General features: G+C 34.1%; 1 long non-coding RNA gene across 2 annotated transcripts in view; it reads right to left on the bottom strand.

Annotated features, from left to right (window-relative positions):
* The window catches only part of LOC106506297, a 470369-nt gene that overhangs the window by 132123 nt on the left and 316739 nt on the right, over positions 1–21507 (bottom strand). For both annotated transcript variants that reach the window (XR_002339164.1, XR_002339165.1), the window contains exon 5: positions 16924–16989. This is a non-coding gene — a long non-coding RNA (uncharacterized LOC106506297). The remainder of the gene's footprint in view (positions 1–16923; positions 16990–21507) is intronic.

The raw sequence follows: 21507 nt of genomic DNA, 5'->3' as shown, positions 1-21507 counted from the left end.
CGCTCTAGTCAGAATGGCCATCATCAGAAATTCTAAATGCTGAGAGGGTATAGAGAAAAAGGGGCCCTCCTTCACTGTAGGCTGGAATGTCAGTTGGTGCAGCCACTATGGAGAACATCATTGAGGCTTCTCAGCAAACTAAATATAGAACTACGATATGATCCTGCAATCCCACTCCTGGGCATCTATTTGACACTGTTTAATCTTTCAATATTTTAACAAGACCACTCCACTCTCTCCTGTCCTGTAGAGTTTCTGATGAGCAATCTGCTGATAGTCTAATGAGTGTTCCTTTGTAGGTTACTGTCTTATTTTCACTGGCTGCTTTAAAATTCTTTAGCATTGACTTTTGACAGTTTTAATATATCTTGGAGAAGATCTTTTTGTTTTAAGACACTTAGGGAGTTCCCATCGTGGCACAGCGGTTAACGAATCCAACTAGGAACCATGAGGTTGCAGGTTCGATCCCTGGCCTTGCTCAGTGGGTTAAGGATCCAGTGTTGCCGTGAGCTGTGGTGTAGGTCGCAGACACAGCTCGGATCCCGTGTTGCTGTGGCTCTGGCGTCAGCCAGTGGCTACAACTCCAATTAGACCCCTAGCCTGGGAAACTCCATATGCCGCTGGAGCGGCCCTAGAAAAGGCAAGAAAAAAAAAAAAAAAAAAGTTACTTAGGTATACTATTAACTTTGTCAACTTGTATATCCAGTTTCTTCCCCTAGCTTGGAAAGTTCTCAACTATTATTTCTTTAAATTAACTCTGCTCCTTTCTTCCTCTCTTGCCTTCTGAGATAACCATTATATTTTGGTTGCCTTTTATAATGGAGTCTGATAGTTTTTGTAGTTTCTTCATTAAAAAAAAAAACAAAAACCTAGTTTTCTCTCTTAATGATTTCTATAATTCTGTCTTTGAGCTCACCAATTATCTCTTTCATTTGCTCTACTCTGTTTATGGTTTCTAATGGATCCTTTATCTTATTTATTGAGTTCTTCAGCTCCAGAGTTTCTGTTTGGTTCTTTTTTAGAGTTTCAGTCTCTTTGGTCAAATATTCCTTCTGTTCATTTTTTTCCCCCTGAGTTTACTGAATTTCTTTTCCGAATTTTCTTATAGCTATTTGATTTTTTAAATGGTAACAATTTTGAATTCTCTATCAGTTACATCACAATATTCCATGACATTAAACCAGGTTTCTGGAAAGTTTTCATTTCCTTTTTGTTAAACTTTGTTACTGTGATTTTTCATGTTGCTTTATGAACTGTTCCTTAAATATTTCAAATATAAGTAGACACCTTTCTTCTTTTGGTAAAGCTTTTCTTACTTGATTCTAACAATTCAACAGATTATTAATTACAAGGCTTTCTTTTTTCAGTAGTTAGCATGATAGCACAAGTTTTTGTTTCTCTTATGTGAGCTGCCTCTGACTTATTTGAGAATCTGTATTTTCTACTCCACCAGCTCTTCCAGAAGTGATGCCAATGCCCTCATTGCTATTTGTGCTTCTTGGTTGCTAGTGCCTTGCTGATGCTGGTGTGGCTGCTATTACTGGTGTCAACATCACAGGCACCAAGATAGTGGGTGCCTCCTTCAACTCTAGGTTGACTTAAGTCACCAGCACCACCACTACAGTGTCAAAAAGGAAAGAGGGAGACTTGGAAGAGGAACCTGGGTTGTAGGTGCCTCTGCCCTGTCTGGGGTTGTCAGGGTCATAGGTGCTGCCATCCCAACTGGAGAGACCTGGGTCACAGGCCCCACCACCACTGCTGCCTACTTCCCTATGGCTGTAGCTACTGCTGCAGCTTGGAAGGCCAGATTTATGTGTGCTGCCTCTGTTGCTGTTACTGGGTTCTCTGGGGCTGTAGGCTCAGCTGCTATGGCCAATGGACTGGGGTCTTTGGTACCACCTCTGCTATTTCTCCGACTCTGTCTCCTCTATGATTTTCAATCCACCTATCTTTAGATGCACAGATATGTGGATCTCTCCAGTGTCTTGGTGGGTTGAGTAGAGGAACATTTGTTGAACTATGGATATTTAACTAGTTAATAGATTGAAAAGAAAAGACAAAGGGAGCTTCTCATATCATCACAATGCTGACATTGTAGTTCTCATTATTATTCTTTTGATATATTCAGGATCAGTGGTGTTATTCCTCTCTAATTCCTGATATTGTTAACTGAAGATTTTTTTTCCTTTCTTTCTTGATATAAATTGCTACTGGTTTATTAGTTTTATTAATCTTTTTAAAGAGTAAACTGCTAATTTTATTAATTTTTCTATTGTTTGTGCATTTCTTATTTCACTGATTTGTGTTCATTTTTTTTTTTCTTTACTTATTTTGGGGTTTTTTGGTCATTCTTTTCAAACTTCTTAGGGTACAACTTAGATTCTACATTTAGAACATTTTTTCCTAAGAAAAGTAGCTAAGAGCATAAATCTCCTTTTCATTTCTAGCTACCCTATGCTAAAGGGAATGCCTTCAGGCAAAGAGGGAATAGTCTTTTCAAATGGAATATGCTTATCCTTTGTAGTTCCTTTCTTTCAACTGTTGACTTCTGATTTTCTGTCTACTTTAGGTCACTCTACAGTGTCTTCAAACAGTTAAGTTAGGAGAGTATAAGTAACTTGTATCTTAAAAGACCTATGTTGTCGTCTTCTGCATAGATAGCACTGAGGTAAAAGTGACAGCAAAAAGTGAAGTAAGGAGTCAATTGCAATAGTTTATGAAAATAATTATTGAATGAAGTACTAGTAAAGGACTTCTTTACAAGTAATTAGATAAGGGATATGGGTTTTTTGGTTTGTTTCTGGTTTTTGTTTTTGTTTGTTTTTTTTGCCAACCTGCAGCATATGGATGTTCCCAGCACAGTGATCAAATCTGTGCCACAGCAGTGACCCAAGCCACTGCAATGACAATGTCCAATCCTTAACTCACTGCACCACAAGAGAACTCCTATGATATGTTTTGACTGTAGAGCTGAAACCAATTTTCTGAACTACCTATATCAACTGGATATAGGTTATCAGAAATTTTGCCAAAACAAAGGTATCTCCACTTTTATTCTGTTCCTTTTTGTGTGTTTTGTTTTAACCTTAATATCTTAATAAATTGTGATGGCAGAAACTATGATCAGGAACACTGTGAGGCTGGTGACAAAAACAGATTTTGGAGACTGGATGATACTTCAGTTTAACTATAATAAGATTGAAATGTCCATTAAACATTTCAGTCGAGAATAAGAGAATTTTTGTCACTGGCTATATAAATTCAGTTTTTATATTTTTAAAGGTTGCTACTTAATGCATAGAATTCTTTGAGATCACTTGAGATTTAAGTGTAGTGATGATGAGAAATGATCCATTTTTATAATTTAGGAAGAAGCAGGTGATCCAGTTAATGAGGCTGAAAAGTATTACTGAGGGAAAATGAAAACCAGAAGGAACAGTGTCCTTGACACCAACTTTTTTTTTCCTAAAAAGAAGGGACTGGTTAAATCAAATAACACTTAGAATTACACATATATAATCAACAATATAGAGATTAAACATATTTAGAGAAGCTATCTTCAACAAAAACATTAATAGGTATCCTTACTATCAGTTGTATAAAGGGTACAGTAGCATCAAAACTATTTTGATGATGCAGTTTTCCCCAATGTGTAGTACATATATATTCTGAGAAATAGTCCTGTGAATAGTCTTATGGAAATTCTTAGAGTCACATTTCTCAAGCTCTCTGATTTGTCTAAATTTGGGGTCTACAAAACAAGTCTCTGGATTTTTATTTCAATACCTCTTCTATATCAACATTTGAACTTTAAAAATACATCCCAATGTGAAATAATGATACTTCAAAAATTTTTATTCTTTTTTAACTTGCTAAAACTTCTCTGCAGTTGTAAAAGTTAAAAGGACTTAAAATTGGTAAAGGAATTTCACAGTTGTATATTCATTTGGTGCTGGGGGCCAATTCAATTAGCTAAGAACTTACTTTCAAATTATTACCAATTAGATCATTGGAGTATGACAGCTTTCTCCTTTCATTTCCATGTTTCTTGGGACAAGACTTTGAAAGGAACTTATTGCAAGACTAATTACACTTTAAAAGATAGGGTGTTCTTCCTCCTCTTTTTAAACATTAGTAGGTAAGAGGGATTTATTTTTAATTTACAAAGAAGAGGCTACTGATTACATTAAATGGGGACACAATGTGAACTCTCTCTCAAGCAGAATTCTTTAGTTCATGCCGATTTCAGCCTAGCTTCAATTCCTCCTCCGTTATATATAAAAAATATATAACATTGCATTGATACAGCAGCTATGGTTGGAAAGTCCTACTTTCATGCATAAAAACACCTCACTAAGTCACCACAGTTCACTTAGCTTATCTTTATAGTTCTATCTCCAAATGTTACTTCCATTCCTCTTTGTTTAAAAAAAATCAATCAAAAATTTTTAAATGTGATTAATTTTATTTTTTACTATCATTTTATATTTCTATTAGAATTACTGATATGGGATTTGATTATCAGAGAAAAGTACCTTCTCTTTCATCACAAGTTGAACATTATTTGAGACAATAATATTTCCTACAACAAGTGGAAGTGCTTTGGCACCAAAACCTACCCCTGAAATACTTCTAGGAGAAATATCATTTCTTGTAAATTGATCATGGATAATTTCAAGAGTGCCTAAATTTTGTAAATTCCTATACCCTAATAAAGTTAAAAAAAAAAAAGTGTCTAAATTCTATGTTGAGAGCTGGTAGTATAATAATAGAAGCCATAATGCAAGGTTAACAAATCTTCAAAAATGTTAGCTTCGATTAATTTTAGGAATTACATTACAGGCCATATTATGCTGATTATTCCCTAGTCATTTCTTGGTAAGGTAGGTGTTAAAAAAAAAAAATAAGATATACATTTGGCCGCATTAGATAGGAAAAAAAGAACATGTCAAAATGGAATCAGAATGTAACTTTATTTTTTCCTCCTTCCCCAATGATAATTTGATTGAGGCTTCAGATTTTGCTTTCCCTAGATGAAAGTCAGACACCATATTGGCATTCTGGCTCCCAAACCAGCCTGAGGCAGAGACTTACTCAATAAATAACCCATTCCTCTAAGAGATAACAATAAAAATCTGCTCAGATACAGAAATTTATTACATCAGCCTGTTGTAATGGAAAATTGTTAAAAGGATTTAAGGTTTTCCAGAACTCTGAAGATCAATAAACCTCACCAAAGGCTTAATAGTTTTGTGATTTTTTTTTAAAGCCAATTTGGTTTAGATAAACACAAATTACCTACCTCCTAATACAACAATGAGCTATCATTTTTAAAGATATATAATTAACTTTAATAGCAGCTTCTTGAAGTTAAAATAAGCACTACACTTAATATACCAACTAGAAAGACATCCATCCCAATTTCAGAAGTGTTAAATGTAAAAAAGAGTGCAACTTAGAATTAAGAAAATACTATATAACACATCAGGGCTATTTTCAAAAGATTGAACAAAGGCTTTAGAGATTGCTTTAAATATTATGCTCCTTTTATATTTATGTTTTTTACATTTTCAATTTAAAATACTCCATTTATAGATACAGAAAATTCACCTACATTATTTATCCAAAAACATATTTACCCTACAAACCAAAGCTGAAATTCACCAACCATTTATGTCCTTAAGGAATTAAAGTCAGAGGCATTACCCATTTTGCAAAACCCCCAAGTAAATCTTTCCTATACATATATTAACATTTTGCATATATATAAAATTCCATTATATGGATATTTAAATGTGTCCTGAGTGTGTATAATTCCTTATTTGGAGGTACTCTCTACCTAAACAAAGAGGTATCTGTAGATAATGAGGAAGTATGGTGCACGTGAAAGTGTCATCTCACCTGACAATGTGATAGATGTTCTTTTTCTATCATTGACAAAGGAGTAAAGATTACTAGCCTGGCATTGCTTTAGGCTATAATGAAGTGTGACTTTATAGCATTTCTTTTCACTATTGGAACTCATTTGTTTATTTTTCATATATTTTCATTTGCTTTATATTTTATTTGTACAACCAGGTAGGTTTGATTTTGAATAAACATACAAGTCTGTTATTAGTAAGATTTTTTTTTAAGTGACAGAATTAGTGTTCCTATGTGCTTCATCAGTGGTATATAATCTAAAATAGTCACTGGTTTGAGATACTGAATAAAACATCTAGGTCATGTCACAATCAAATATGAACTACAATGTTGAACAATATCTGTTTCTATAGAATAGAATAATCGAGACTGTAGTGAAGTTGTGATAACTTCACTGGAAAGGTAGCTTTGGATAAGATTTCCATGCATCATATATATCTCTTAATATATGCATTCAAATATACGAGAAATGTCCCCTTCATTTATTTTTTCCATCAACTTAAATCTGATTGAAACACATCCCCCTGGCAGGAAATTCAATCCTATTTTTGGACAGTGCAGCAGAGCATCATTTTTTGGAGAAGCACCTAGAAAATGCGGCAAGTTCCCTTTCTTCTTCATTGAAATTATTAATGATTACTAATCAGAAGCCCATTTCCCAAGTTTATGTGGTTATTTGAAGACATGTAATTCAGGCCTTTCCAGGAGAAGAATTTTTATCAGTGTGGGAAATTTGAGTACCTAAAGTCTAGCCTCTCTGGGTGCATGATGCAGCCACTTTCCTCTAGAACTTGACCATCTTCTAAGACTAGGCCTATCAGGAAAAACATAAGATGCCAGGTTTAGTTTGAATTTCAGATAAACTACACAATTTTTTTTAGTTTAATTATGTTGAAAATATTTCATAGTATATACATAAAAACATTTATTATTTATCAAAAGTTCCAATTTAACCAAATGTGCTGCATTTTTATCTGCTAAATCTGATAACCCCACCTGGGACACAATCAGTAAGTGGTACAAGTCCCTTGTTATACCCAGAAATCAAAAACACTGTCTTCTTTCTGGGTTTGGGAAAAACCTCTATTCTTCTCTATGTCTGCCTATTCCTCCATGATATACATTCCTTTCTGAAACAAAGAGCTGACACTTTCAAATAAGGCCAAGGCTGGCAACCTCAAATGCCTACAAATTCCGTAATGTAACATATACGACTAAAGTAGGCCCAGGAGGACTATGGTAAATTATTAATTGGCTAACAGAGGCAACTGATATTCAGCTCCAGCCATGTACATCCTGTGAAAACTGGCCTAATGTTGCTGGATTTTCTGAAAGTCAAATTCAGATTTTTTTAATGGGGAGTTTCTTATATTTAAGTGTTGGAAGATACTGAAATAATTTAAAAAATAAAATAATCAGCAAGTTACCCTAAAGGCCTAAGTTTTAAACCATCAGTAGAGACTTTTACTAAAGATAGCAGTCAAAATTTTCTCCTACCTGCTTCAGCTTTCAGTTCTGTAATAAAAACCTAACATGAGTTGAGAGAGCTCAGAGCCTTGTTATGAAATAAAACATTAAAAAAAAAAAAACCCTCCACAGGTCTACTGCCTTTGTATAACAGTATGATGAAGTACCACACAAAAGATTCACTGACTTGAGAAGATGAAAGTGAATCATGCAGCATGAAAGCTTTATTTCAAAATTAGTTAGTGTTTGTTTTATAGACCTAAAGGAATTCAATACCATTGTTATGTTCACGTAATGTTCCAGAAAACCCTGGCTATTTTGCAGGGTTTTCAAGCTAATAAAACAAAAATTAAAAAAAAAAAAAATAGGAGTTCCCGTCGTGGCACAGTGGTTAACGAATCCAACTAGGAACCATGAGGTTGCGGGTTCAGTCCCTGCCCTTGCTCAGTGGGTTAACGATTCGGCGTTGCCGTGAGCTGTGGTGTAGGTTGCAGACGCGGCTCGGATCCCGCGTTGCTGTGGCTCTGGTGTAGGCCGGTGGCTACAGCTCCGATTGGACCCCTAGCCTGGGAACCTCCATATGCCGCGGGAGCGGCCCAAGAAATAGCAAAAAGACAAAAAAAAAAAAAAAAAAATAGTTTACCTTAATCTTCAAATCATATACATGTGATCTTTTTTTATTCCAATAAGACACACTATTTTCTGTATCCAGTTATGTTTTGTGACAATGTTAAACAAAAGTGTCATATACTTGAATATGTTTTAAGGACATTTTTCATATAAAAATTTGCTTGTTTTATTAGTTTCTGGATGAACTTCTTCCTGTGTCACACTTTCCTCTGATGTATAAAGAGAGAGAGTTCACTATTGTGTGGCAAATTCACAGCTTTCTTTTAAATGCAAATAGGATAAATCTAAAATCATATGAACATTGCATTGTAATCACCTTTGGCAACTGGATATAATGAGTTAATATTTCTAATCCATTTTTGTCTTTACCATTTTAAGGAAAAGAGTATTTAAGAAGCTAGGTGAACATTTTGAAGAAATGGTGAAAGGCTGGTTAAATATTTATGCATATTTAGACACCTGCTTTAAAAGTCAATGTTCAGAGGGACCTCAACAACTTTATCTAACGATATAGAGTAAACAAACAGCACAAACATTTCAAAGCCAATTGACTTTTCTTGAGAATGAGGCAAAGATTTTCTTGAAGAGAATCAATATCTAGCAAACAGGATAATGGCTTGGTAACCTGTATAGCAATGAGGCAAAAAAGCAATTACATGTTAATCCCAAATGTAATTTATTTCTGCTCATATTTTCATCCAACATTCACTGAGATTTTATTCTATATCAATGATTGTGCCAGATACTTGTAATACAATATTTAGTAAAAATCCTGATGCCATCATAGGATTCAGATTTTATTATAGAAGAGAGATAAGTGAACAAGTCATTGTAGTCTTCTGTTAATGAGTTACAGAAGAGTGATGGTTGCTATGGGATTGTATAAGAGGGACATCAAGCATACGTGATGTCCCAAACCTTTCTTATGGGGTTACTTTTACTTTATTTGAAGAGACTATCTCCCAGGGGTGTTGATTATTAAAAATGCCTTGAGGCCTACAGGAGGAAAAGAGAGGATGCCTGAGTCTGTGTCCTTAGCATGGTTCAAGAATATACATTATTATCTATGTTGAGATACTTTGTGAGGGGGACATTTAATATTTACATTAGGACATCAAAATAAACCTGAAATTCCCCAGAAAAACTAGAATATGTAGTCACCCTTTATTCCATTCTAGATCTGCTGCAGGAAGAATAGCTAAATCCTTTCCTGCATGCTAGATATATTATCTATTTTATAATATAATAGTTAATTTGGAGTTTGATATTTAAATATATACCATTTTTTTCTGATGGAATGTCACTTTGAGAAGTCTTTGATACTATTCAATTTAAGTCAGACTATTAAATACTAGTAATGTGATCAGGAGGTTATTTCTGGCTACCGAGCATTATACATTTTCCTTATCCTAGCAGATATTGATTTTTTTTTTTGTCTTTTTAGGGCTGCACCCAAGGCACATGGAAATTCCCAGGCTAGGAGTTCAATCAGAGCTGTAGCTGCTGGCCTATGCCACAGCGACAGCTGCTCCAGAACTGAGCCACATCTGCGGACTATACCAAAGCTCACATCAACATTGGATCCTTAACCCATTGAGCAAGGCCAGGGATCAAACCTGTGTCCTCAAGGATTCTAGTCAGATTCGTTTCCGCTAAGCCACAAGGGGAACTCCAATATTGACTATTTAGAAGTCAGTTTTTTCAGATGCCAGATGAAATCTCTACCTCTTTCAGATGTGTGGAAAAGGTAAGCTTATTCTTTGAATGTTCACCATTCAATCTTAAAGTGATGTAAAATGCAAACGTAGCCCAAGACTATACATGCCAGTCTTGCGTGACTAGAGGAAAGAAACAAATAAGACAAAACTATTCTCTGAGTTAGGAAAAGACTGACAGCTGTTCCTACTCATCTCAACTATTCAACATAACCAAACAGTATAAACAGAAATTACTGTTTTATGCCTTCTTTTTTTCATTTTCTGGGACCTTGACAAATGTATTTGAAATGTTCACTGTCCTACAAAAGTAAATGATTTATTTAACAAAATGTGTATTAATAACAATAAAGGCAAAAAACAGTTTGACAGAAGAAAGACTACCCCATCATATTTGACACCTGCGTAGTGGTGTGATGTCTGGCACATTTAATAACAGCTAGTGAGACTTTAATCCTGCACTACAAAAACACACATTTTATTGAAGGTGTTTAAGGACAAGAGAATATTTTTACTTTGATTTATAATTATGAAAAATTAGTTTTGAATAGAATATATATAAAATGATCCTATTCAAATGGAATTCATGGACACTTTTTTGTTCCCTTTTTTGGCTGCACCTGTGGACATGAAAGTTCCCGGGCCATAGCTGACCACGGCTGCAACAATGCCAGATCCTTAACCCATTGCATCACAGCATGAACTCCCATGAACACTTTTTTAATAGCATGTGATTTATTTTAACATTCTATTTACAGGTAAAAGTAGTTGTAGATAGCTCCTATTTAGTTGGTAGGAAGAGTGAGTCATGGCAAGTTGTGACAGGCCTAAGGACATTACAGTTCATTTTCTTCTAATTCTTTGCTACTACATCATCCCTAAGACTTCTTGGGGAATTTAAAAAACAAAAAAACAAAAAAAACTTATGCTTTATTTAAGCCACTTATTTTAATAGTGAAGATGATAATGACATTTAATAATATAAGCAAAATGTCTTTTATAAGTCAGATAAGAATAAACTGACTGAGTTTCAGAACTTTAAAACATTTATAGTAATTTTACTGAAAAATTAAATTTGTTGAAGTTAAATGTTTGATGGAACTTAATTTTTTTTTTCTGAAAGTTTCCCCAAAGGGAAATTTACCAAATATAAAGACTAACATCTATTGATAAGATTTTCTATAGAATCACAAAGCCAGGGATATACTTCTTTGGAAGCTTAAACTTTATTTTAGGGCTGTGTTGATAGGTTTAGCAGACCTTGTGTTGTAATTTCTCAGTACAAATTAAATCTGAGTGCTAAATATTAGTTATCAATTTGTTTGAAAATATTTATCAAATAGTTTTATAGCATATATACAGGTCAGATTATAGGAACTACAGATATGTCAACATCTGCTCAGCATTTACAAGTTAGTAGATCTTTTGTGAAAGTTATAAAAGAAGTATGAGAATATTTATTTTGTAATGGTTAATTTTATGGTTCAACTTTACTGGGCCATGGATGCCCAGATATTTGGTTTAAATATTAAATCTGGGTGTGTCTGTGTGTTTCTGCCTTCTAGATGAGATTAATTATGTGAATTGATAGTAAAGTGGATTATCCTCCCCAGTGTGGGTGAGACTCATCTAATCTCTTAACAGCCTGGAGGTGTTTACTCTCTGCCTATTTTCAAGCAGGAAGTCAGTCTTCTCCTGCACTCAACTGAATACTGTATCAGTGAAAGAAAGTTCTCCTGGTACTTTGTACGCTGAATGGAACTATCCCAATGGCTCTCCTGGGTTTCCAGCTTGCAGAGGGCAGATCTTGGGGGACTATTCAGCATTCCATAATCATGTGACTCAATTTCTTATGTGAACTGAAGTTTGGCACTTGCCATTAGCCTCTACATGGATTAAAACATGAGCCACTGCAACTGCTGACCTGAAGCACCCCCTGAGCAGAGTTCAGGCTAGAGACCAGGAGTGAGGCACTCTGTGCTCTGGTAAAACTGGAAGAACAGGTCTTCAGATAGTTAGATATTTTTAGGAAAGGATTTTATGGGCCCAATTCTTGCCTCTCCTCGTATCTAGAAAAACAGTGAAATCCTTCAATGATGATTAATATATATACGACAAGTAGTAACCTTCATGAGACCAGCAGCAAACTTCTGTAAAATGCGTGCATGGCTGTATGCATCTCCCCCTTCACCTTGATATTCCCCTTTGCTTCTTTGGAGCAGTATTTCAGAGCTATCTGAAATGCTACTTCCTGGGCTGCAGTTAAGTAGACAAAACAAAAGATGTCAAGGTCATTCTATGAGAACAGCCACTCCCGAGGGTGGGCCAGTGAGCCCTGAGGGAACCCAGGAAAGAAACAAACACTGGCCCTCAGCTGAGGTGCACATCAAAAGAATGACTTGCACTAAACCCAGACCTTTATATCTTCCCTTAGAAACTGGTTTTCTGTACATCTTTTTTAATAAATATTATTATCTATACATCTTTTGTTCTTACTACATTTCCTTTGTTGCAAAAACTCATATATCCTAGTCCATTCTACCCCGACCCCCACTCAGAGTGGTTTCTTAGGGCTGAGATGCTGTCTCCTGGGCTTAAGTCCTAATTGCACCCCAAATAAAACTTAACTCTCAACTTTCAGGTTGTGCATTTTTTTAGTTGACATTTACAATAAAATAAAAAAATTCTCCACACACATATATTTATATCTACAAAGATATATATGAATACACACACAGAGAGACACTGGTTCTATTTTTCTGGAGAATCCTTATGTATATATATATATAGAGAGAGAGAGCGATAGCTGTTCTTCTTATTAATTTTTGAATTAAATATCTGCATTAAAATAAAGGATGTGGGTTATGTTTCCAATCTAGACTCTGAATGATATAGCCTTCTTTTATCTACTGCAGTCTATTAAAATTAATTGTTCAGTGCAATTTCCTGTTATTGCTAAAAGAACAGAGCATTTTAAAATCAAAGATAAATTATTTTAGCAATTTCCTTTAAGAAAACTTTAGAAAACTTTAACCCCATTTACTACATCTTTTATATTATTCTTGATATGTATTAATTTCTATATATTTCTTGTCTTGCATAGTCATTAGTTTTTCCTATTTACTCATATAAACCACACCTTTTTTCTTCCAGCAATTCAGTGTTTAGGTTGAAATAATTTTCCCTCTTCCTGAAAATCTCTTGCTAGTAATTTTTCAGAAGAATTTAGCTGTAGAGAAATTCTGTTATTGGTTTTCTGAAATCATCTTTATTTACCTTCATCTTGGAGTGATATTTTTATTTTATTTAGTCTTTTTTGGCTGCACCTGTGGCATATGGAAGTTCCCAGGCTAAGGGTCGAATTGGAGCTGTAGCCATCAAGCCTATGTCACACCACAGCTCATGGCAATGCCAGATCCTTAACCCACTGAGCAAGGGCAGGGATCGAACCAGCATCCTCATGGTTTCCAGCTGGCTTCATCACCGCTGAGCCACAATGGGAACTCCCTGGAGTATTTTTATAGGGTACAGGATTTTGGGTTGGCTGCTATCTTCTTAGATCATTTGAAAGTGGACTTTCCATTATACCTGGTTTGCCCACAAGCTCTCTCTCAGATTTAGCCTTTATCTCCAGGCTAAACCTTGGGTTTTAACCCAGTTTTTCCCTCCCTCAGTAGTCTTCACAACAATTTAAAAAAATGCCTTGGTCATTTTAACTAGGTTTTCTGGTTATTTCTTCAAACATTTCTGTTCATGAATAAAAATCCTGGGGTAGAATCAGTACAGAAGAATAAAGTGAAGTGAATACAGACTGATTTTTAAATTTTATTTTCTGGTCCAAATATTTAAATTATATTGAATAGCACTAAATATGCAAGATCTTCAAATGATAAAAGAAAGCAATAAAAAGAATATATTTTTAAATAACTATATTTGAAAATATTTTCTATTAATGTATAAATCAATGATTTTTCTCTGAATAAGTAATATGTGCTTGGGAAAGCTGTATTAATAGTAATTTTCCTTCACCATTATGATGATCTTAATGTGAAATGCCTATCCACAGTAAACACCTAGCAGAAAAATTGAGAAGACCTATTTTATTTCAAACAACTTGGCACCCCCATCTTTGTAATTGATATAAAAGTGAGTCAAGAACTCCTAATTATGGAAAACAGGAAACTACCAGACAGATGAATGGTAGTGACTAATAACAAAGAGTTGCCCAGAAAACAGATATTTTGAATTATTTTCATTTCCAGTTTTGCTAGGAAAATCTATTAAGCCTTTTTCACCAGAAAGATGCATCCTTTCGGACTACATAGCTGATTTTTGGCAGATGCTGGCATCCAGGAGTTTGTAGTAAAGAAGAATACAGCCACTTAATATGCATTCCTGAATCCAACAGTGGCCATCCTGCCAGGAAACCTTCTCCCCTATAGCATACCTAATCTCAGTAAGTGGCAAACACAGAATTCCAGATGTTTGGGTTAAAAAAAATCTCATGGAATGTTATTTGACTCCTCTTTTTCTTACTCTAAATCTAATGCATCAACTTATTCTAAAGTTGAAGACTTTTGGATATTGCTAAAGAGTTACTCCTATGGGTCTTTAATAAAAGTTGATATTAAAAAATCTTGTGAAATATGATATAGATTAAAATAAGTAAATTGCCTTTGTATTTGGAACCTGAATAGGACTCTTTCTTTTAGTATGATACAACTTGATAGTGTTTTAAAGTAATTGTTTTCTTTTTCAAGGCGGTGAAGTTGTTAATTCACTTTGCTAAAGATTCTGTCTACCTGTTAAGCAGCTTACGCATAAGACCTTGTGATTGTTTATGAAAAACATGCATTTATGTATCATAGCCCATACAAAAATGTTATGCTGTTCTGAAAATGGTTCAATTGATTCTACTCTTAATTCAAGAAAACATGGGATTTCCAAGAGCAATAAAAGTGTTTGTTCTGGAATAAACAATTTAGTTCTCAACTAAAACATGTGGTTTAATTTCCCTCTAACTTTCCACTTCATTAAAGCAAGTTCTCAGTCTGGGATGTCTTATAATCACTGTTTAATGAGTTTCATTGTTGTATTTATTATGCTTATCACTAATGGAAGTAATTTCTCATTTGCAATCATATTTATTTCATAGGCTTATAGGTAGTTTAATTGATTTTGCATGGTGTCTAAGATTTCTTAGCTTTGGGGAAGGTAAGTTTTCCAATGGACTGTATTTCAGTTCAAAGATATTTATTTTTTTATATCAAAGGAAAAGTAGTTACATTTTTCAAATCTTAGATAAAAATATCACATTTTATAATATTCATACATCTTTTAAAAGATGTTTGATAGTCCTAATGAATCTTATAATTATAAACATGACACAAAAATCATTAAGCTTTGTTTTATTTGGAAGAAGAAAAGGAACATGTACTAACTTAATGAGAAATTCATACTTTCTTATAAAGCATATGAAGGTAATTAATATATTGCTATATCCTCTCTCCTCTGACAGTGAAAGTATATTCTGTTGACTATGACCAGGAATACTACAATGAAAATGATAGTTTTAAAAGCAGGAATTTCATATTTATAGATGATTTCTAAACTTGGACTACTTATCTTCCTCACTCTGAAAATTAATTAATATCTAAGAATAAACTGAGGAAATCTCTGAAAATATATGCAAAAATTAAGATGAAAAGTATGGGTAGAAGTTAGGTAACATCGATAGTTCTACGGACTTCAAATTCACTTAATGGATGCCACAAAGGGACAAAATTAACAGGCACAAAGAAGAAGAAACCAAGTGAGAGGTAAAAAAAAAAAAAAAAAAAAAAAAAAACCTTAAACTGATAGAAGCCATGAACCTTTGAACCAAAATTCCATATAGAATGTCAGGTAGGAATAATCTTTTTAAAGGTTTCTACCTAGATAAAGCCAGATAAAATTTAGAACCCGAAAATTATCCATAGGGAAAAGAAAATGATATCTATAAAGAGTACAATTTAGATAGGCCTAAGTCACAGACACATACTAGAATATATGAAAATTAGATCAAGTGAATGTGATCTATAATATGTGAGTAAAATTCTAATTCTAATATGAGAGTAAAAAATTTTAAATCCAGAATTCCAAATGCCTAAACTCTCAGTGTGCAAAGAAAATATAAATCTTCTTAGCCTTTAAAGAAATTAGGGCTTTGCATCCAAAATATTCTTCCCTAAGAATAACTCAAGTTTTTAGTGAGACAAATAGAAAACTAAAATAAAGCAAAATATAGGTTATCAGTTGTGTTCACCCATGCTAGAAACATGGAAACTAAGGCAGATATGTAAAGGAAAGAAAATTCCAGGGATGCGAATATACTGAGCTGTATGAGATATAGATGGGCAATAGTTAGAATGATTACTGTAGCCTAAGGGGGGAAAATGTGAAAAGCATTCTTGAGGTTCTATATTGTCCAGCCCACGGTCTAACTGGGGAGATATATGGATTAAAACCCAGAAGCAGAATTTTTAGCCAGGAATTCACATTTTCATGTCGTCAGTGTTATCCCATCTTTGAACCTCAGGCATGGTAGTGGGTAAAAAAGAAGTAAATAATATCAGAGTAGGAAAAATGAGTACCAATCTTAATTCTCTAGGAATTGAGACTGACACTAAATTCCAGTTTCTTCCTCTAAACCTCAATGCTAATTCTTAAATTTACTATCTTATTTCATCTTTCTCAATCTATTGCAATATACTCTTCTTCCCTTACTATTTCTCCTTATGATTACCCAACATGATTTTCTAGAAACACAAGTCCAAACATTGTATTCCTTAGCATAAGCATGACAGTTGTATTTTCTTCATCTCTAGCCCAATTACATTTCACTCACAGTTACATTCAAACTCTAATTAACTAAATGACTTTTGATGTCTTATTTTGATCCACCTTACCAGTTTCATCTCTAGGTATATCTTCCCATTCCTTCAATTTTCCAGTCAAGTATACTGCCTTGCCTTTAATTCCGTGTGTTCTTAACACTCTCCCACACCCATTCCTTCTGCCATCAATTTTCTCACAGAGGCACTGATTCAGGCTTTGCAGGGGTACTAAACAATGTTGGGGTTTAGGTCCTGAGGAGTCAACTTTCTCAGACAAGGTGAGTAGTATGGAGGAAACAAAGTAATTTAAATACCTTGGTCAGAAGCAAGATAGGATGATGAGTCCACAGTCAACAAAAGAACATCAGAGCAGGAACCACCTGAAATACATAAAGAAGGTACAATTTGATGACAATGAAAACGAGCTGGTGTTTGCAAATCATCCTTTTGAGTCAATGCTTATATATGAGTGTGCCTAGTTTAAAGGGTTGGAGACAGTGTAGTTAGTTCCTTGATTTTCCATATTCTGCTTGCTCTACCTGGAAATAATCTTTCTCTACATATATTTGCTTTCTTATTCTACAACTAGTTCTAAGTTTCTTTTGTCTTATAATTGTTACCAAAACTTGGACATTCTTTCCATGGACATTAAGTGTTCGTTCATACCTTGAATTATTTGTGCTCTCATCATGATTAATTCATTCATATACTATAGCACTTATATATAGTACTGCAGGTACTGATATTCTTTCAAAACTTTTCAAATGGATTGAGAATGCCCTAACTGCAAAAACACTATCTTCTTCATTTCTGTGTCCCAAACACTAACTCAATGCCTAGAATATCCTAGGAAATCAGCAAAAATTACCTCAATATAGAGCTCTCACTTACCCAAAAGTATTATCATTCACAAAATTTTATCAGATACAATTTGAAGGATTATCTTTATTAGATATCTTTTCCCTTTAATTTAAAATTTACTTAGTATAAATTTTTACATTACTTTTAAATTTTACACCAAATTCAAAAGTAGGTAATTTTTTTTGATTAATTATTTGGTAAAATTACCCTCAGTAATAGGGGAAATCAAGACGGATTCTCCCAAATACAAGCTGGTTCTTAGGGCAGACTACTGAACTGAAGTATGCTTGCACGGAGGTTTCTGACACTGGGCAGATATGTGTGGTGGGCAGAAATTAATCAACCCCCTGAATCTCTTCTACATAAAACCTACATTGATTATTCATGCTCCAGTAATAACAAAAATTAAAGTACCAGTTCTCAAAATATAAAAATAATTTTTTTCAAAGACCAAAGTGAAAATTTCACCAAGACCTTTAAAAATTATAGTTAATAGCAAACAACATTATTATTATATTTAAATAATGAAAAGTTCTCCTTTATTTATCTTCAGCTCCTATATTGCTTATGAAAAAATGTAATTTTCATAGAATTTAAATAAATAAAACTAGTAAAAATTATATGCATGGCTTAAATTTCATGATTGCTATAGAATATCCCCAAATACACAATTTAGAAATTTCTTTGGAAATAATAGACAACAGAATGACCTCTTAATTTTTATATCTTGTTTGAAAACACTTTTTAAACAATGTCATCAGTAATGCTTTATTAGTACTACTCTAAATAAATGAATTATAATTAATTTGCATCCCAACCTTTCCTGCAAACTTGCTGAATTTATAGTTTTGAGAGTTGGATGCCTTATGCTTGTTGTATATGTTGGGGGAGGATATTTGCATGGATCCCCTCAGGCTTTCCTTGTAAAAGATCATGTCATTTGTGAATAAAAACATCTTCACATCCTTTCCAATCTGGATGCACTTTATTTTTCTTGCCTGACTGCACTAACAAAAAGCTTTAGTACAACGTTGATTGAACTGGTTAGAGGGTACAGCCTAGCCTTATTCCTGTTATTAGGGGGAAAGAATTCAGTCATTTGCCTTCAAATATTGTATTAGCTATTTTTTTTTTCATAAATGCCCCTGATCAGGTTAAGGAAATTCTATTTCCGGTTTTCTGTGAAAGTTATAGATGTTGGACTTTGTCAAATACTTTTTCTGTGTCAGTTGAAATTCTTATGTGGTTTTATTCTTTATTCAATCAAAATAGTGCATTTTTATAAATGGATATTTTTTGGATCTTAAACTAGTCTTGTATACCTGGCGGAAATACCACTTGGTTATGGTATTTAATCCTTTTTCTACATTGCTAGATTTAGTCAGCTAGCTTTGCTGAGAATTTTTGCATCTATTTAATGAAGATGATCTCTAGTTTGATTTTTCTCTAGCTTTTTTAACAGGGTAATGCTGGCCTCATAGAATGAGTTATTAAGCATTCCCTCTTTCTTTTCTGGAAGAATTTGGGAAAATTGGTAATTCTTTCTCTCTCTCTCTTTTTTTTTTTTTTTTTTTTTTTTGATATATTTGACCAGGGAAATATTTGGGCCTGGGTTTTGCTTTGTGGGGCAGTTTTAAATTACTGATTTAATTTCTTTATCTAATCTGTTTATTAGAGATTTGCAAGGTGATAAGGAGCTTGGGCCAGAATATAGATCAATTCACTGCTTCCTTTTTTTTTGACAAGGTTTTGCTATGAAAAATGCTTTAAGTCAGTTGAACCAACAGTGTGTTTTATGAAGTAACTGGCTTATAATCTAGTGCATACTCCTTGCCATCATTGACAGTAACAAATATTTCCTGGATGAGTACCTATCCATGGACTGGACTACATTTTTGAGCAGCAATAATCTATAGTTTGAAGATAGGGATTAATGAAAGCATTTTGGCAAGAAAGTGATAACCTGAACTGCTTACAACAAAGGAAGGATTTATTATGTGCTGCTGGCTTTATCGGCTATTGTTTTAGTCCATTTAGGCTACTATAACACAAATACCATAGACTAGGAGACTTAAAAACAACAGAAAATTATTTCTCACAGTTCTGGAGCCTGGGAAATCCAACATCAACAAGCTGACAGATATAATACCTGGCAAGGATCTACTTCCTGGTTCAAAAATGGCTTTTTGCTATAATTGCACATGGTAAAAGGGGAAAGGGAGTTCTTTGGGGTCTTTTTATAGGGCATTGATCCTATTCTTGAGGGCTCCATCTTCATGACCTAATCACTTCCCAAGGCTTCACCTCCAAATACCTTACTTTGAGCATTAGGATTTAACATATTAATTGGGGATGAGCATATATAGTTAGTTTATAACAATCATAGGACCTAAGGATAGAGATGGCCAGGTCTAAGGTAGGGTCTGGAGTAATGCACTGGAAAGTCCTATTAACAACCCAGAAAATACATTTTCTCTCTCTATAATCTTTCTTTCTTTTTTGTTCCTAATCAACTTTCTCAGCTTTTCTTTCACATGGTATAATGTAGCCACTTCAAAATACTAATTTACATATTTTGGTTTTATAATAGGGCAAAACAAATCTGATTCCGTATTAGGTCTGTTTCTTTTACTTTAACCTTTTTGCTGTGTTGTCTGCACTTATTCTGCCTCTGCACTTTTTGTAAAAGAATGTTGCCTAGAGCCTGAAATATATAGGCTCTGGTCTTTAAGAAAATAACACTTTTCCATTCATATAGAAATAAAAAGTTGCAGAACAGAGAATAACATGTTTTGTTGGAGGTTTACAGGAATACCTTGACCTGAACTACCTGGACAGCTGCAAGAGAAAAGGATTCCTGAACCAAGAAGTTTGCGACAACCAATCTAGCCCATCTCTCATCTTGATTTAAAAATGCTTTCCTGAAAACCTTTCTGGGAGTTTGGAGTTCTTTGAGAATAAGCAATTTGTCTTCCTATATATATATATACACATATGTAAACATATATACATGTAAGTATGTATATACAAGTATATAAATATATACACATATATGTGTGCATAAAAAATATATGTCAATTCATTAGTATAACAAAGACACTTCTATCACTGAGAATGTTTCAAAGATTTTAGGAGATATCTTCCAGAAAGTGGAAACAATGACCAAATATGTTTTTTAAAACATATCTAGATGTTTAATAAAATGAAAAAGGTTTGCTCATGAACCACATCCAATTTTCTCACATGCCGCCCCTGAAGGAAACACTGTATTAATTTAGAGTTCTCTCAGAAGCCAAGAATTCTTTCAGAAGCCAAACATCAACCACTGCAATTCTCCCTAAAGTGACTTAGCTGTAATGTTCTAATCTCTGCAGGGTTTCATAATTTCTGTAGAAGTTAACTATTAACAGTAGCTCTCTGTATGGATATAGATGCTAGGGATTCTGTCTTTCTCACCTGTTACCTGGACATTGGATTTGACTACCCAAGTTTCAGGGTAGTAAAGAGAGACAGTGTAGTGTGACGTGAACACATCATTGCAATGAAATCAACACATTATCCATTTTCTGGCTTGTTGGGAAGAATTTTAAAATGTAAACAGGGAACCACATTTTAGTTAATATTTGTCATTAGTTAGCTGTGAACTTCAACAAGTGTTTTCCCTTAGTGGTGCTATTTCTTCTGAAAAAAAGAAAGGAAGGCTGTGATCTACCTGATTCTAACCTCATTTGCAGAGTATTCAAATTTTAGCCAAGTCCACAATCCCTCATCTGTGATTAAGAAATCTTCAAAGCATTGAAAGCCAAAAAGTTTTGGTTTGGGTAGGGATATCATGAGAAAGCTTTTTTTCTGAAGACTTGCATTTTAGAAAAAACTCTCTCGCATTTCATGCTTTTTGAAGTACTGTCTAGGGTGTTCTTGTTCATCTGCACATTCGCTTTGTGATGTGTACTTTAAAGGTATTGGAAGTAAGGCCTGCTAACTAAGGGGTTTACTCAGAACCATGCAGCAAATTAATGACAGCTATTAGTTGGTAA

This window comes from Sus scrofa, chromosome 15, assembly GCF_000003025.6.
Source record: "Sus scrofa isolate TJ Tabasco breed Duroc chromosome 15, Sscrofa11.1, whole genome shotgun sequence".
Classification (NCBI taxonomy): domain Eukaryota; kingdom Metazoa; phylum Chordata; class Mammalia; order Artiodactyla; family Suidae; genus Sus; species Sus scrofa.
Note: the sequence above shows the minus strand (reverse complement) of the source record. Positions and strands in the feature narration are given on the sequence as shown.